This window comes from Vipera ursinii (assembly GCF_947247035.1).
Source record: "Vipera ursinii genome assembly, chromosome: W".
NCBI classification, from domain to species: Eukaryota; Metazoa; Chordata; class Lepidosauria; order Squamata; family Viperidae; genus Vipera; species Vipera ursinii.
Window position 1 is genome coordinate 2,065,171 of NC_139522.1, and position 19,576 is coordinate 2,084,746.

Genomic DNA, 19,576 nt, shown 5'->3' on the forward strand with positions numbered 1-19,576 from the left:
TAATTGGGATAACCATATCCTGTCTGTGAAACTACACGTACTTCATGTAATTTTCTTTTGTAAACTGTTGTCTGATAAGAATGTGCAGGATGTAACCTTATAAGTAACAATGTAGAACAATGTATAACTAGGAATTAGAGGTGTATAAATATGTCTGCTCATGAGCCCTTCAGGGTTCAGACCTTTTGCTTTGTTTAAGCCTTCTGAACCTGTGCAATAAGCCTTTCCTTTCCTGAAGAGCTGGCATGAATCTCTTCTTTCTACAACAGAAGGACTTAGCCTGGAACATCAAAGACTTTCAGAAGTAATATTTCAAGGCAAGACAAATACTTTCCAGGAGGAAAAGTACGCAATGTTATGACAGATACAAAAGACAATAGATGTAAACCACGAGGAAATCCAGAACAAGTTTGACAACATAAATAAGCAGATCTACAATCTAAATCTACAATCAAAAAACACCCAGAAAATGACGGTGAATGAACAAACAAATCAGATAACAGAACACAAATTGGAAGAACATATCAATGAAGCTACAAATGAAAAGAATTATAATCCAATACAAACAGGAAAAAAATCTACAAGACTTTGATATAACAGTAAAAATGGAGTGGACTGTAGAATTCCCAGGAGAATTATTAGAGTTTGGGAGACAGAAAGTATATATCCTACCTATTCTATCTTCTGTATTCCCAACAATACTTGCAAAAACACAGAAACTGCCAGGTAAGTGGAATATATCAACTTGGAAAGCTATTCGGCAAGAGAAGAAGGCTAGCAACAGAATCAAGAGTTTTGACTCACCCTATCATATGGATTATTACATGAGTAAACACTTGTTTGAATATGGTTAAAAGAATAGAGAACTTTGAACATAAAGGGGCCCTGTAACAAGAGGGATAAGAGATTTAAGTAATATAGTATGTTTTACAATATATGAAATGTAAAAATATTGGGATGATGTAACTTTTATAAATATAAGTGAAATATAAGCTGATCAGAAAGGATGTTATACCCAGATGTTATAAGACAGACAAGAAGCACAGTATTTTTATAATACATGAAATTTGAAAATATTGGGATGGTGTACCTAAATGGAAAAATTTGGATATTTAGATGATTAACATTGAGAAAATCATAACTGATAAGAATGGATTGAATAAAAGGGGAAATTAAGCTTAAACAAAAATCACGAAAATAGGATGCATGGTTAACCAATGAGATGATGGTTATAAGAATAATATAAGCGGAAAAAATGTGTTATACATAGATGTTATCACTAATTGTATAAATATGAAAAATGTCTATAATCATTTATATATTGAAAATATTAAGAATTATATTTTGGTTAAGGTTGAAGAAGGAGAATACAAATGGGAGAAGGGAAGATCAAGGAAGTATATTATTAATTAATATACTGATTATGGAATTATCAAATTTAATCATTATTGACTGTTCATTAATTATTATTTCCTTTTTTATTTTATTTTTCTTTGTTTTTTTCAAATATATAAACCAAGACAACACGCTGTACACCAGGCACTGGAGATTGTTATTGCTAAAAACCAATAAAATATTTATAACAAAATAAAATAAAAAACAATCTTCATAAATGTTTTAGATGAGGGAATAGAAGGGAAACTCATCAAATTCACAGATAACACCAAGCTGGTGGGAATAACCAACACTCCATAAGGTAGGCTCAAGATCCAGAAGGATCTTGACAGACTTGAACACTGGGCCCTATCTAAAAAAATGAAATTCAGTGGTGAGAAAAGTAAGGTTTTACACTTAGGCAAGAAAAACCAAATGCACAGGTCTAGAATAGGTGGTACCTGGCTCATTAGCACTAACTGCAAGAGGGATCTAGGACAGGGCTTTTCAACCTTTTCATCCATTGTACCACTTTTAGGATATGGCAACATCCGAGTACCACCAGTCACCTAGCAAGGTGTCAAAAACGTGATGACAAAAAAAAGGAAAAAAGTGATGAAGTACAGGTTGTCCTCAACTTACAACAGTTCGCTTAGTGACTGCTCGAAGTTACAATGGCACTGAAAAAAGTGCCCCCCCAAGCGACAGCCAAACAAGACACCTGCCTGCCTGCCCGGCGGCGCTCTTCCTCCTGTCCGAGGTTTTCATTGTTGTGAGCATTTCTGTTGAGGATTGGCAGCAGGGGTGGGGTGCGGAGGTGCTTGGTTTTTATTTTCTCCCCCTCTGCTGGGTGGTTGCAGCAGGTTTTGGTCACTTCACATGACCCTGGGACACTGTGACCATCATAAATATGCATCAGTTGCCAAGCATCTGAATGTAAATCACAAGACCCTGGGGATGCTGCAACATTCCAGCTGATCGGCGCTTCTTCTAGGCTCAGCAGACGTGCCAGGATCAGCGCCGAGCTCCAGCTGGAGCCTGGGGCTGATCCTGGCGCTTCCACTGAGCCCTGACAACCCCGAAGAAGTGCCAATCAGCTGGAAAGTGGTGCTGATCCTGGCCCTTCTGCTGAGTTGCAACAGCCCTGCAGCTCCAGCTATCTCTCGCTCAGGCTTGTGCGGTACTGCCACCAGTTCAGCTCATTCCCCTCCCCCCACATACCACCTGCCAGGTGCCAATGTACCACAGGTGGTACCCGTACTACTGATTGAAAAGCCATGATCTAGGAGTCCTATTGGACAACCACTTAAATATGACCCAGCAGTGTTCTGCAGCCACCAAAAAAGCCAATCCAGTCCTAGGCTGCATTAACAGAGGGATGGAATCAAGAACATTTGAAGTGTTAGTACTGCTTGGTAAGACCACACTTGAAATATTGCATCCAGATGTTGAGACTCTAGAACAGGGGTGTCAAACTGCTGGCCCGGAGGCCGGACGCATCATCCAGAAGCCGCGCCCACCCCATTGCCGGCAATGGTGAAAAGGCTCCGATATGTTGCATGACATCACATGACGTTGTGAGTTTGACATGTCTGCTCTAGAAAGAGTGCAGAGAAGAGTAACAAAGATAATTAGGGGACTGGAGGCTAAAACATTATAAAGAGCAGTTGCAGGAATTGGGTATGTCTAGTTTAATGAAAAGAAGGACTAGGGGTGATATGATAGCAGTCTTCCAATATTTATGGGGCTGCCACAAAGAAGAGTGGGTCAAGCTATTCTCCAAAGCACCTGAAGGCAGGACAAGAAGTAATGGATGGAAATTAATCAAGGAGAGAAGCAACCTAGAATTAATCTGAAATTCCTGCCAATGCGAACAATTAACCCATGGAACAGCTTGCCTCCAGAAGTTGTGGGTGCTCCATTACTGCAGGTTTTAAAGAAGAGATTGGACAGCCATTTGTCTGAAATGGTATAGGGTTTCCTGCCTGAGCAGGGGGTTGGATTAGAAGACCTCTAAGGTCCCTTTCAACTCTGTTATTCTGTTGGCATCAGGTGAAATTCAAATATTCTGAAAACATACTGGTTCACTGATATGAAATGCTAATAATAACATTTTTTTTACAAAATCACTCCTGTCATCTACAGCAATGGGATAAATATTATAGAAATACCAAAACTAAAGGAAAACACATTCAAAAATTAAAAATGTCTTTTCTAAACACTGAGTGACAACTTACAATTTAGTAAACAAAACCCAACATATATTTTCTTCAGTAACTTAGAAAGGTTACTATAATGACTTTTGGCAATAATTCTGGGTTTTAAACAGAAGATGGTGTAGCTCTTAAAATCATTTGACTTTCTTACTTATATACTTATATAGAAAAACATTACTTTCCTACTTGCAATGTAAAACAAATAACATTGGAGCACTTTTTGAACCTGAAACTGTACAGTTCCTTCAATTCTCCAGGAGTTGTATTCTTTTCAGCAAGCATCTGTGGACATGAATGATAGTGTATGAGGAAAGCCCACTTTTAATTGAAATGTATTTGGATGAATGTGATACAGTATTACTATAAGCACATACAGTAAAGGCATGATGGAGAAGCCATGAGTACACTTTATAAAACAACTCCAGTGAATGTCTATAAAAACTTATAGCATGTTACATTCCTGCATTTTTAATATTCCTATTCATGTTCTATAGAATTCATAAATCCAAGTCTATAGATAGATGCCCAGCTGTTAGGTTTCTCAAAGTATCTTGAAATAGTTTTTCCGACTTCCAGTTCCTGCACGCAGCGAAGCAGTTGAGAGGCTCGGGACTCCGAGCTCTCCAGTTGAGTTTCTTCCTGTTAGGGGACCCTAAATGGGCCAGAAGCAGAAGAGGTGGCAATGAAGGAAGGAAGTCCCAGGGACCTAGGAGAGATGGTGGTCGACCTGATCAGTCCAGGAGAAGCCTTCCAGAAACCAACAGGAGAAAGGCTGGCTTAACTTCAGAGTCCAGCCCCAGCTGCAAGCAACAGAAGTCAAAAGCATTAATTTAAGTTGATCGTAAACAGTATGTTTGAATCTGGGTAAGAATATTGATTTTCTCTATCCTACCTACTTTCCTGAAGGGGAGAAATTGCCAAGAAGCAAAAAAAAACCCTCAGAAAGTGAAGAAAATGGGGGTTGCCCCCACCCTTTTGCTATCAGAAGCGGCTAAAATTAACCTTTCATGGGGGAATAAAATCTGAAAAATGAACCAGTGATGACACCTACTGGTGGATGAGGATTATGACAGTCAAGGTAAAACCAGGGGGAAAAAATTAAAATTAATCTTGCCTGTGACCTTCAAAGTTATAACAAAGTACAGCTGTGTAGATAAAGTGAGACTTGCAAACTTGAGGGAACAAAAACAGAACAACAACAATTCTATTTCCAAAGTGGGGAAAAAAAATCTGGACTTCTGGTCATCATGGAAAATCAGAGATTTATAGGAAATACTTATCAAGAAAAAATGAATATTTTTCATATGCAAAGCTGCAACTAATTCAAAGAACAATGATCTCAAATCACAAAGAAACTCAGAATAACTTTGAAAATATAAGTCAACTTATCTTCAATTTAAGCTTATACCAAAAAAATACTCAGGAAAATACAGCAGAGAAGGAACAGACAAAATAGATGACTGAACGTAAATTCGAGGATAGAGACTTGAAGATGGAATTCTACAAAACAAAGGAGTATGATCTAATCCAAGTGGGGAAAAAATTACAAGAAATACTAGATTTTTCAACACTACAAAATAAATTTGAGGACAAGAAAAAGACTGGATAAAACATTCTACAGAAACATCAGGAAAAACACCAGAATCAGAGAGACAAAAAGAGACAAGAGAAGCAGAGAGAAAAAGAAGGAAAAAGATTCCTAATAAAAAGCAGTGGGCAAATGCCCCTAACAAAGATACTGACTTACTTTTTATATCTACAGCAACATTTATGAACACACGAAAAAACCTTTTGATTCAACAAAATACACTGATTAAGAAAGATATTGGGCAAAGGAAAAAGATTAAGATGGAAACCAAGAAAATAGATGATGGGACCTATCAGAGAGAATACTTAAAAAAGAAACATTTGTTTGAATATGCTTAAAGAAATATAAAAATTTTGGAATATATTACTTTAAGAGGGATGAATTCTCTAAACAATATAATATGCTTTTTTCTCTTTTGTGTTCTTTTTCTTTGCTATGAGTAACATAAAAAAGTTGAAATGATTTAAATAAAGGAAATGTTTTAGATACTTAAATGTGACTGAATTTAAGAAAATTTAAAAAATGTTTTCAGTAAGAGTTAAAGGACTACATGACTAGATGTATTGAATGGAATGTTTAAAGATTAAAGATTAAATATATTCTTAATTATGGTTAAAAAGAATAAGAAATTAAGGAAAGTAATATATATTAGCCTAGGAGGGATAGATATTTTAAATAGTATGTTATTTCTTATGTTTCTTTACTCTTGTTTTCCTTTCTGTTTTCTCTTTCTCTTTTTTTTCTTTTCCCCCCCTTTTCATTGTTTTATCTATTTCTTAAGAAATATAAAAGTGTGAGATGGCTTATATGGAAAAAATAGAGTTAAAATTTGTAAATGTAAATGTAATTAACTTTTGAGAAAATCTTCACCAGCAAGAATATCTAGAATTTGGTGGGAGAAATAAACTAAAATAAGAATTGTGACAGGATTTATGATGAGGCAATCATAATGATTGAATAGAAAAGAAATATACTAATATGATTATTATTTTTAGGAATATTGGAAAAAAATTACATACCGTAGATTCCGGCGTATAAGACTACTTTTTAACCCATGAAAATCTTCTCAAAAGTCAGGGGTCATCTTATACGCCGGGCGCTGAAACTTTAGGGACAGGGCTGGCTGGAAAACCTGGAGCAGATCTTCCATTTAGTCTGTCCAGGGAAAGCGGGACCAATTGGAGTAGAAGCTGCAGTCTGTGATTTTTTACAGGCTGGGGTCTGGGCTTTTTTCCTTCTAAAGTTGAAGAGCAGCTGTAGGCGGGTGGGGAATGCAAGAGCAACTTGAAAGGCAAGTGGGGAATGCATAGCCAGAGCAGCAGCTTAGCTCTAAGGACACATTTGACTCAGGAACTGGGCGGGCTGGCTGGAAAACCTGGAGCGGATCTCCCATTTGGTCTTTTTTTAAAATCCCATTTATATCCCACCCTTCTCCGAAGACTCAGGGCGGCTTACAATTTAAAGCACAAATCAATGTGCTTAGCAATAGCCTTCATTCTATGTATATGCCTGCCTATTAGAGCTTTCACACACACCCCAAGCAGCATTATTACAAAGTCAGCTTATTGCTCCCAACAATCTGAGTCCTCATTTTACCTACCTCGGAATGATGGAAGGCTGATTCAACCTTGAGCCTGGTGGGATGAGAACCTGCACTAATTGCAGGCAGCTGGGGTTACTTAAGGCTCTGTGCAGGGAAAGCTTTAGAGTGAATTAGGAAAAGTGAAAAAGTGAGTTAGGAAAATAGGAAAAGGGTTGCTGGAACTGGGTACATGTAGTTTAATGAAGAGAAGGGTGAGGGGTGACACGATAGCAGTGATCCAATATCTCAGGGGCTGCCACAAAGAAGAGGGAGCCAAGCTATTCTCCAAAGCACCTGAAAGCAGGACAAGAAGCAATGGATGGAAACTAGTCAAGGAGAGAAGCAACCTAGAACTAAGGAGAAACTTCCTGACAGTTAGAGCAATTAACCAGTGGAACAACCTGCTTCCAGAAGTGGTGAATGCTCCAACACTGGAAGTTTTTAAGAAGAGACTGGACAGCCATTTGTCTGAAATGGTATAGGGTTTCCTGCCTTAGCAGGGGGTTGGACTAGATGACCTCCAAGGTCCCTTCCAACTTATTATTATTATTATTATTATTATTATTATTATTATTATTATTATTATTATTATTATAGTTTAATCCACTTGCACTGTTTTATGTTTACATGTTTGATGACAAACAGCCTTATGTTTATAAGTGACAGTTTTCCTACTAAGTACCTGCATGTCATAAGCATTTGAATTGAAATTCCCATATTAAAATCAAATCTGATGTTTTTTTAATTTTTATTTGGTGTGCGTTGGAAGAGGGGTAGTCTTATACGGCGAGTATAGCCCAAACCCTATAATTTAACGGGAAATGTAGGGGGTCGTCTTATACGCCCAGTCGTCTTATACGCCGGAAAATACGGTATTCAATTGTTATTTATCAAAATAATAAGAATTGTATTAGTCCAATGCTTGCAAAAGAGGTTATTTTGGGGAAAGAGGAAATCAACTAAAATTAATATGTGGAATATGGATTATAAAAATTAATTGTTAAGGATTCTTTTACAAATGTAACCCAGACAACACACTGTTCACCAATTATTGAGTGGAAAAAAATCAATAAAATATATTAAAAAAAAGAAATAGTTTTTCCATATGCTATATTTTACAGACTACTAACATACAAAATAAACATACTCCAGCAAGGCAAATGGAATACAGGTAGTCCTTGAGTTATGACCACAATTGAGCCCACAATTTCTGTTGTTAAGTGAGAATTTGTTAAGTGAGTTTTACCCCATTTTACAATCTTTCTTGCCACCATTGTTAAATGAATCGCTGGTGTTCTGTTTCAAGCAAAGAGGAACTGCTATTGTTGCTTGAAGCAGGCAGTTAAACTCCATGGAAAGGATTTCATGCAGATTACTTTAATTCATCAGGCATTCTCCAAACATTAACTCACAGTTACTGGAGAGATTCTTCTGAAGTACATTTCATAATCTGTTCCTTGTTGTTGTTAGTTGCGAAGTCGTGTCCGACCCATCGCGACCCTATGGACAATGTTCCTCCAGGCCTTCCTGTCCTCTACCATCTTCTGGAGTCCATTTAAGCTCACGCCTACTGTTTCAGTGACTCCATCCAGCCACCTCATTCTCTGTCGTCCCCTTCTTCTATTGCCCTCAATCTTTCCCAGCATTAGGCTCTTCTCCAGTGAGTCCTTCCTTCTCATTAGGTGGCCAAAGTATTTGAGTTTTAGCTTCAGGATCTGGCCTTCTAAAGAGCAGTCAGGGTTGATCTCCTCTAGGACTGACCGGTTTGATCGCCTTGCAGTCCAAGGGACTCGCAGGAGTCTTCTCCAGCACCATAGTTCAAAGGCATCAATTCTTTGGCGCTCAGCCTTTCGTATGGTCCAGCTTTCACTGCCATACATTGCAACTGGGAAGACCATAGCCTTGACTATACGCACTTTTGTTGACAGGGTGATGTCTCTGCTTTTTAGTGTGCTGTCTAGATTTGCCATGGCTTTCCTCCCCAGGAGCAAGCGTCTTTTAATTTCTTGGCTACAGTCCCCATCTGCAGTGATCTTGGAGCCCAGGAAAATAAAATCTGTCACTACCTCCATTTCTTCCCCATCTATTTGCCAGGAATTAAGAGGGCCGGATGCCATGATCTTGGTTTTCTTAATGTTTAGTTTCAACCCAAGTTTTGCACTCTCCTTCTTCACTCGCAACAAGAGGCTCTTTAGTTCCTCTTCACTTTCTGCCATTAGAGTGGTATCATCTGCATATCTTAGGTTGTTGATGTTTCTTCCAGCAATCTTAATTCCAACTTTTGATTCATCTAGCCCTGCCTTTCTCATGATGTGCTCTGCATATAAGTTAAATAGGCAAGGCGACAGTATACAGCCTTGCCGGACTCCTTTCCCTATTTTGAACCAATCAGTGGTTCCGTGTCCAGTTCTCACTGTTGCTTCTTGGCCCGCATATAGGTTTCTCAAGAGACAAATAAGATGGTCTGGTATGCCCATCTCTTTAAGGACTTGCCACAGTTTGTTATGATCCACACAATCAAAGGCTTTAGCATAGTCAATGAAGCAGAAGTAGATGTTTTTCTGGAACTCTCTAGCTTTCTCCATGATCCAGCGTATGTTAGCAATTTGATCTCTAGTTCCTCTGCCTCTTCGAAATCCTGCCTGTACTTCTGGTAGTTCTCGATCCACATACTGCTGGAGTCTAGCTTGTAGAATTTTAAGCATAACTTTACTAGCATGAGAAATGAGTGCAATGGTGCGATAGTTTGAACATTCTTTGGCACTGCCTTTCTTTGGAATTGGAATGTAAACTGATCTTTTCCAATCCTGTGGCCACTGCTGAGTTTTCCAAATTTGCTGGCAAATTGAGTGTAGCACTTTTACTGCATCGTCTTTTAAGATTTTGAATAGCTCAGCTGGAATACTGTCACCTCCACTAGCTTTGTTGTTGCTCAGCTTTTCTAAGGCCCACTTCACTTCACATTCTAGGATGTCTGGCTCGAGGTCAGTGACCACCTCATTGTGATTATCAGGGACGTTAAGCTCATTCTTGTATAGTTCTTCTGTGTAATTTTGCCACCTCTTCTTAATCTCTTCTGCCTGTTAGGTCCCTGCCATTTTGGTCCTTTATCATGCCCATTTTTGCATGAAACGTTCCCTTTATCTCTCCAATTTTCTTGAAAAGATCTCTGGTCCTCCCTATTCTATTGTTTTCTTCTATTTCTTTCAATTGTTCATTTAAGAAGGCATTCTTATCTCTTCTAGCTATTCTTTGGAATTCTGCATTTAATTGGGCATATCTTTCTTTTTCTCCCTTGCCTTTCGCTTCCCTCCTTTCCTCAGCTATTTGCAAAGCTTCCTCAGACAGCCATTTTGCTTTCTTGCATTTCTTTTTCTTTGGGATGGTTTTGGTTGCTACCTGTTGTACAATGTTGCGAACCTCTGTCCATAGTTCTTCAGGCACTCTGTCTATCAGATCTAATTCTTTAAATCTATTTGTCACCTCTACTGTATATTCAACAGGGATATGATTTAATTCGTACCTGACTGGCCTAGCGCTTTTCCCTACTTTCTTTAATTTAAGCCTAAACTTTGCAACAAGAAGCTCATGGTCTGAGCCACAGTCAGCTCCTGGTCTTGTTTTTACTGACTGTATAGAGCTTCTCCATCTTTGGCTGCAGAGCATATAGTCAATCTGATTTCTGTGTTGACCGTCTGGTGATGTCCATGTGTAAAGCCGTCTCTTGGGTTGTTGGAAAAGAGTGTTTGCTATGACCATCGTATTCTCTTGACAAAATTCTATCAGCCTGTGCCCTACTTCATTTTGTACTCCAAGGCCAAACTTGCCTGTTATTCCAGTTATCTTTTGGCTTCCTACTTTAGCATTCCAATCTCCCATGATGATAAGGACATCATTTTTGGGTGTTAGTTCTATAAGGTGCTGTAGGGCTTCATAGAACCGGTCAATTTCATCCTCTTCAGCACTGGTGGTTGGGGCATAGACTTGGACTACTGTGATATTGAATGGTTTGCCTTGGATTCGAACTGAGATCATTCTGTCATTTTGAGGGTTGTATCCCAGTATTGCTTTTCCTACTTTTTTATTGACTATGAAGGCTACTCCATTTCTTCTGAGGGATTCTTGCCCGCAGTAGTATATCTGATGGTCATCTGAATTAAATTCACCCATTCCTGTCCATTTTAGTTCGCTGATACCTAAGATGTCGATGTCTAGTCTTGTCATCTCTTGTTTGACCATGTCCAGCTTTCCTTGATTCATGGATCTTACATTCCAGGTTCCTATGGAGAAAGAATCTTTACAGCATCGGACTTTCCTTTCACCACCAGACATAGCCACAGCTGAGCGTCCTTTCGGCTTTGGCCCAGTCGCTTCATTCTTTCTGGCGCTACTAGTACTAGCCCTCTGCTCTTCCCCAGTAGCATATTGGACGCCTTCCGACCTGAGGGGCTCATCTTCCAGCGTCATATCGTTTTGCCTTTTGGTACTGTCCATAGGGTTTTCATGGCAAAGATACTGGAGTGGTTTGCCATTTCCTTCTCCAGTGGATCACGTTTTGTCAGAACTCTCTGCTATGACCTGTCTGTCTTGGGTGGCCCTGCACGGCATAGCTCATAGCTTCATTGAATTACGCAAGCCCCTTCGCCACGACAAGGCAGTAATCCATGAAGGGGAATCTGTTCCTTACATGCAGGTAAAAAGAGGTAGACTTTCCCATGTTGAACGGAGCAAAAAGCCCTGTGGCTCTCGTGGCTGGAATTCATTAAAGTCATGCAGCTCTGCATGTAAGCAGGAAACCCAGGTATCCAAACGGAAGTCCTTCCCAGTGGCCAATCTGAAACGCAGATGTGACCAAGTAACTTAAAACTACATTACCCAAGAGGCTATCCCTTAAGGGGACAGTTCTTACTCCTAAAATAGCTGCTTGCTCTAACCAACACACTCCCTGCCTGGAATTATAAATTTCCACTATTAACTGACTATACAAAGGCATAACATCAAACAATGTGACTATGAGGTAGACACAAAATATGCATAGCTTGAAGTTCAATCTTCAAATTCAATCTTCCTTAACAGCAGTACCAGGTCGGTGATCGGTCTGGTGTAAAGCCTTTTAACAAATCTCTGTGAGTCATGACATGACTCTTGTGGCTTTGTGATCTGGACTTCAACTTAGCGAACTAGTCCATCAGAGCTGGGTAGAACTTGGTGCACAAGCCCTACGGGCCACAAGTTCCAATGCACATCCTTCTCTCTCAGCAAGACAAGGTCTCCTTCTTTGAGGTTAGGCTCTTTGGTCTTCCATTTGCAGCGATCCTGAAGAGTAGACAAGTATTCTTGCTTCCAGCGCTTCCAGAAGGTGTTCGTGAGCAGTTGAACTTGTCTCCATTGTTGTTTATACATATCTTTGAGAACAAAGTTCCCTAATGGTGCTGGCCAGTCACCTGTCTTCTGGGTTAGCAAGTTGGCCAGGGTGAGGATAGTTGTATTTTCAGGATCTGAGGAAACTGGACCCATAGGTCAAGCGTTGATGATAGCTGCCACTTCTGCCATGAGGGTAGTGAGGATCTCATGCACCAGCATGGGTGTCTTTGTCCACATGGAATCCAGGATTTTGTGGGCTATGCCAATCATGCATTCCTATGCTCCTCCCATATGGGATGCATGGGGAGGGTTAAATGTCCATACACAGTTTTGGGCCTTTAGATATTTGTCAATTACTGAATTGAGGTGAGTGCCTTCATCAATCTGCAATTCCTTGCAGGCTCCTACAAAGTTAGTTCCACGGTTGGATCTAAATACCTTAACTGGGCCTCTGTAGGCTTGGAACCTTCTTAGAGTGTTAATGAACCAGGAAGTGTCCATGGATTCGATGACTTCAATGTGAACAGCTTGAATGCTAAGACATGTGAAGAGGATGGCCCAACGTTTGCTGTTAGCTTGACCACCTCTGGTCCGACAAACAGTCACGGACCAAGGCCCAAAGACATCTAGGCCTACGTTGGTAAATAGCAGTCCGGGACTAAGGTGCACGGGTGGCAGGTCAGCCATCAACTGGTGTTGTGTCACACCCCATTGTTTGCGACAATGCAGGCTCCTATACAAAATGCAATGCACCTTTTGGCTTCCACGATCCAGAATCCAGCAGCTCTAATAGCACCTTCTGTGAAGTGCCGGCCTTGATGGTGGAATGGCTTCATGGTAGTGTTGTACCAGCAGATGCGTTACATGTTGACAAGCGGGAAGGATGACAGGGTGCTTGATGTTTGGGGCTATTTTAGTCTTATCTAAATGCCTCCCTACTCGAAGTAAGTCATGGCTATGAAGGAACGGGTTCAACTTCAGCAGTTGTTCTGAACCAGCCAACTACCGGCCTTGTAATAAAGCAAACCCCTATTCAAGCAGTAGAGACTGGAGAGCGTCCAAGGCTGAAAAGCGTCTGCCAAGATTTATTAGTCAATTAACAGAACAAGAAACAAAAACACTGGAACTTGAATCCTCAAGCGGAAGGGTTGCTTTCAGCAACCAGCCCTTCCCCAAACACTCCTTTTATTTAGAGTTCAGGGCGTGGCCTCCCTCTGCCTCCTCCCGAGGAGACCCGCAGCCTTTCTCTGCTTGGTCCTGCTCGACTGCCTCCTGCGTCGGGAGTCCTTGAACAGGGCCAGCTGTGGGTCATCATCCTCCGCACTATCGGGCTCACGCAGCTGAGAAGAGGGCCCCGGCTGGGAGCTCTGCCAAGCCTGCAAGCCATCATCAGCCGGTTCGTCTCCCACACACTCCTCCTCCCCCTCATCTGAGTCATCCGATACATCTGAGCCGGCAGCCGGGCCCACAGGCTGGCCCTGAGTCACAACACTATCCCGCACCGCAGGGCCCTTCCCCCGGGTCTGCCGATCCAGATGCGGTCGGGATGGGAACTGTTCGTGAAAAGCAGTCACCAACGCAGGGGCATGAACGGCGGTCGCGTCTTCCCATGTGAAGTCCTCCGGCCCGTACCCTTTCCACTCGATCAGGTACTGGAAGCGACCTTTCAGCCAGCGGGAATCCCTGATGCTGGCGACCTCGTACTCGGGGGTGCTGCCGCCATCACGAGGTCCTGATGGGGGAGGTTCCGCTTGGCGAAGTGGACAAGCCGGTTGTTCGGGGACCAACAAGGACCGATGGAAGACGGGGTGCACGCGCAGGGAACGTGGCAGAGTTAAACAATAGGCGACCGGGTTGATGACGGCCTCGACTGGGAACGGTCCAAGGTAACGGTGGTCCAGCTTCCTCGCCGGCCGAGTGGATGGTAGGTTCCTGGTGGACAGCCAGACCCGATCCCCCACCGATAGTGGAGGCGTATCCCTTCTCGACCGATCGGCGAACCTCTTGTAGTCGGCCTTGGCCTTCTCCAGCTGCCGTCGCACCAACCGATGGATCGCCTGTAACTCCGCCATGAATTCGTTCACTGCCGGCTCCGGTGAGTCCACGGGAGAAAGGGGGAAAAACCGGGGGTGATAACCCACGTTGGCCAAGAACGGTGTCATCTGCGTGGAGGTGTGCTGCGAGTTGTTAAAGGCAAACTCGGCTATGGCCAAATAGTCCACCCAATTGTCCTGCTGCAGGTTAACGTAGCAGCGCAGATACTGCTCTAAGATGCCGATGACCTTCTCGGTACCCCCGTCGGTCTGAGGATGATGCGCGGACGAGAGGCAAACCTTAATGTCCAACGCCCGCATCAACTCCTGCCAGAAGCGGGCTGTAAACTGGGCCCCCCTATCGGAGACGACTCTATCGGGAAGGCCATGCAGCCGGAACACCTGTTGGATGAACATGCGACTAGTGGCGCGAGCTGACGGTAAGCCGCGACAGGGGATGAAGTGCGCCATCTTGGTCAGCATGTCCACCACCACAAACACTGTCGTGAAGCCGGAGGATGGGGGTAGATCCGTCAGAAAGTCCATGGACACAGCCCCCCAGGGTCTCTTGGGTGTTGGCAACGGCTGCAGTAAACCAGGCGGGGCCCCTGTCGCTGACTTGGCCTGCCTGCATGGGATGCAGGAGGTGACATAAGACTGGACGTCGTGTCGGACTCGGGGCCACCAGAAGGTACGGGAGACCAGGTTCAGAGTCTTGAACAGGCCAAAATGCCCCGCAGCCGGGTTATCATGACACTGGCTGAGGACGAGTCCCCTGAGTGGCCCTCCCGGAACATAGAGCCGGTCACGATAATACAGGAGTCCATCCGTGACCGACCAAGGCGAATCTGGCCCCACCTCTTCCTTCCGCTGAGCCACCCACGCCTCCTGCTGCTGCGCCTCCCGGATCCGAGCCCGTATATCCACCGGCTCCCGCACCGCAGCAAAAGACTCGACGGGGATCACGGTCCTGGGCGGAAGCTTGTCTTCCGCTCGGGTGTACTCGGGCTTCCTGGACAGAGCATCCGCTCTCTGGTTGTGCCCGCTTGGTATGTACCGCACCCGGAAGTCAAACCTCGCAAAGAAGAGGGACCACCGGATCTGGCGTTGGTTCAAATTCCGAGCGGTCTGCAGGCTTTCCAGATTCTTGTGGTCCGTCCGGACCTCGATTTGATGCCGCGCCCCCTCCAGATGATGCCTCCAAGCCTCGAACGCCGCCTTGATGGCCAGCAGCTCCTTCTCCCAGATTGTATAGTTGCGCTCCGAGGGATTCAATTTCCGGGAGTGATACGCGCAAGGGAAAAGGGTACCGCTGGGCGTCGTTGCCTGGAGTAACACGGCCCCAATGGCAATGTCGGAGGCGTCCGCCTCCACGACAAACGGCCGTTGCGGGTCAGGATGCTTCAAGATGGGCTCCTTCATGAAGGCGTCCTTCAAAGCCTGGAACGCCTGTTGTTCGGGGGCGTTCCACTGGAACCGAGTCTTCTTCTGCAGGAGCCGGGTGAGGGGGGCTGTCAAGGCAGCAAAGCCAGGGATGAATGTTCGATAGTAGTTGGCGAATCCAAGAAGTCGCTGAACATCCTTCACGCGACGCGGGGGTTGCCAACTCTGCAACGACTCAACTTTACTCGGTTCCATGGCGATGCCCTCAGGAGAAATGCGGTGACCCAGGAAATCGATGGTCACCTGGTAGAACTGGCACTTCTCCAACTTGGCAAACAGCCGATGTTTCCGGAGGCGCTGCAGGACCTGACGGAGATGCTGATGATGCGCTTCACGCGACGGGGAGTAAATCAGGATGTCGTCCAGGTAAATCACGACAAACTGGTCCAACAGATCCCGAAAGATGTCGTTCATAAAATGCTGAAACACAGCGGGGGCGTTGGTCAGGCCAAACGGCATCACCGTGTACTCGAAATGTCCATAGCGAGTACCAAACGCCGTCTTCCACTCGTCACCCGGCCGAACCCTGACGAGGTTGTAAGCTCCACGCAGGTCCAGTTTCGTGAAGATCTTAGCCTCCCAGAGTCGGTCCAAGAGCTCGGGGATGAGGGGCAGCGGGTAGCGGTTACGCACCGTGATGGCGTTGAGTTTCCGGTAGTCACAGCAAAGCCGTAACTCGCCCGACTTCTTTTTGACGAAGAGCACGGGCGCAGACACTGGCGAGGACGAGGGCCGGATGAAACCACAAGCCAAATTCTTTGTCAGGAAGTCCCGCAATGCAGCCAACGCGGGCTCCGACATGGAGTACAAACGCCCCACTGGGAGAGGCGCATCAGGGACTAGATCAATGGAGCAGTCGTAGGGCCTGTGCGGGGGTAATTGGTCCACCTCTGACTCGCTGAACACATCAGCAAAGTCGGACAGTTCGGGAGGCAAGGAAACCCCTGAGGAACCCTCCACCTGGCCGGCACAGATATGGCGGGTGTGGTCCACGCACTGCAAACTTGGGAAGGTGACCAAGTTCTGAGACCAATAGATCTGTGGATCATGCGCCCGGAGCCACGCCAGTCCCAAGACCACGGGGAAGTGCAGATCCGAAGTGATGTAGAACTGGATGGCCTCCACATGGGAACTGATGGCCATACACACTGGTTGCGTGGCGGCCGTAATAGGCCCGGACAGGAGCACTCGACCATCGATGGTCTCCACTAGCATGGGCGGATCCACCGGACACTGGGGAACAGCCCATTTGGCCACAAAGGCCGAGTCCATAAAGTTAGTGGTAGCCCCAGAGTCAATTAAGGCATGGACCGGAATCCCCTCTGGCTTGCCAGGAAGGATCAGACGTGCCTTCAATATCAAATGCCGTGGAGGTTCACAGGCACCGTCGGAACGGCGTCGCTCGACGTGGTCGTTGTGAGTCGCCCGATCTATCACACCGTCTAGATCGGGCTCGGGCCGTTTCCCGACAGCAAAGTAGAGGACTTTCTCGGGGCAGGCTTGGTCACTGACGCCCGCTGACGCTTCTTCGGGCAAGAAGCAGCCAAATGTCCAGGGTCCCCACAGTAAAAACACAACCCCCCCGATCGTCGTCTGTCCATTTCCGTCACCGAGAGACGGGACCTGGCGGCACCCAGCTCCATTGGCTCCTCCCTCTGGACTGGGGGCTCACGCACAACAGGGGCGGCAGGGGTCTGTGGGGTGGCACGGCGACTCTTTCGCTGCTGCAGCCGGGCATTGATCCGCAGACAAAGATGGATCAGCCCATTCAGGTCTGAGGGAATGTCCACGCGGGCCAGCTCATCCAACATCTCCTCCGACAAGCCATCCTGGAAGGCATCCACGAGCGCAGCCTCATTCCAGGCGGAATCCTGGCTAAGCAGCCGGAAATCGCTGATATAGGCCTGCAGGGGGCGCTGACCCTGCCTCAAAGCTTTCAGGCGTCGGGTGGCGGTCTGCGCCTTAATTGGGTCCTCGTACATGAGGCGCATATGGTCACAAAACCCCCCAAAGTTATCCAACAAAGGGCTAGGCTGTGCCAGCAGAGGCGTGCCCCAACGAGCTGCATCCCCCGACAGAAGGCTCAACACGAATCCCACCTTATCTCGGTCAGTGGGGAAATCAGCTGCTCTCACGCTGATAAAAAGCTGGCATTGTCCCAGGAAGGCAGGAAACAGTTCTGGATTGCCAGCAAATTTATCCGGCATAGCTATCTGACATTTCCTCCTGGGTGGGGGTGCAGCATGTACCTGAGCTTGCAGTTGAGCCACCTGAGCTGCCAACAAAGTGAGTTGCTGGGTGAGCTGAGCATTCTCGGCACGAAGCTGCTCCATCGTAGTAGTAAGGGGTGGGAGGCTGAAAGCAAACTGTTCTGAACCAGCCAACTACCGGCCTTGTAATAAAGCAAACCCCTATTCAAGCAGTAGAGACTGGAGAGCGTCCAAGGCTGAAAAGCGTCTGCCAAGATTTATTAGTCAATTAACAGAACAAGAAACAAAAACACTGGAACTTGAATCCTCAAGCGGAAGGGTTGCTTTCAGCAACCAGCCCTTCCCCAAACACTCCTTTTATTTAGAGTTCAGGGCGTGGCCTCCCTCTGCCTCCTCCCGAGGAGACCCGCAGCCTTTCTCTGCTTGGTCCTGCTCGACTGCCTCCTGCGTCGGGCGTCCTTGAACAGGGCCAGCTGTGGGTCATCATCCTCCGCACTATCGGGCTCACGCAGCTGAGAAGAGGGCCCCGGCTGGGAGCTCTGCCAAGCCTGCAAGCCATCATCAGCCGGTTCGTCTCCCACACACTCCTCCTCCCCCTCATCTGAGTCATCCGATACATCTGAGCCGGCAGCCGGGCCCACAGGCTGGCCCTGAGTCACAACAGCAGTGAACTAGACCCCAGGATAGGCTTCTTAGCTTTCAGACACTTGAATACTACTGGGTATGCATCTTGTTGCACACTTCATAGAATCCCTCTCTTGGCTTGGAGATAGCTGTCTGGAAAGCTTATCTCCCGATGCATGAAACAAACAATCACTGCTACGCCCAATATGAGAGGTTTCCATCTGGAGAAGCGTTCTAAGTGAGCAGGTTCTAGGGGATGGTTAAGGGGCGGTTTCTCTGTCTCCTTGATCCTTATCAACAAGCAGATGGCCTGGATGGTCATTTTCTTGTCCTGTCTGAGCGATTTGCTGGGTACCTGAGGTTGAACGTTGGCATCTTGATCTGGGTCTAGAAGTTCATGATGTTCTGGTCTCTGTGAAATCTGGCTGTCTGGATGAGCCAAGAACTCAGGACCCTTTAGCCAGATCGATTCTGCCAACTGTGATGCAGGAATGGACTGCATAGCCTGGTCCGCTGGATTCTGATCTGTTGGCACATATCGCCACTGCTCAGGACTTGAGGATCTTCTGATCCTTTCCACTCTAATGCTTACATAGACATAGAAGCGTCTGCTTTGGTTTTGAATGTAGCCCAACACCACCTTGCTATCCGTACAGAAGGTGGTGGGTTGTGGCTCAAGGTGGTCTATCATTTTTGTTATCAGGTCTGCGAGTTCTACAGCCAAAACGGCACCGCATATTTCCAACCTAGTTATGGTGTGACCTTGTTGTGGTGCTAGTTTCCCCTTTCCCATGACGAAACCGACGTGAATGTCGCTCTCCCCACCGTACACTCTGAGGTATCCAACAGCTGCTATTGCCTTTGTTGACGCATCCGAGAAAACATGCAACTGTTTCTTCGGTGCGGCAGCAGGTGAAATGGGAACATACATGCGCTGCACGCAGATGCTTTGGAGACAACTTAGGGATCCACACCACGTTTCCCAGTCTTGCTTCTGTTCTGACGGAAGCAGCTCGTCCCAGTCTGTGGTGCTTTGGGAGAGCAGGTGCAGAAGAAGCCTCCCTTGGACCGTTACAGGTGCAGCAAACCCTTGAGGGTCGAACAGGCTATTCACTGTTGACAGAACTCCTCTTCTTGTGAAG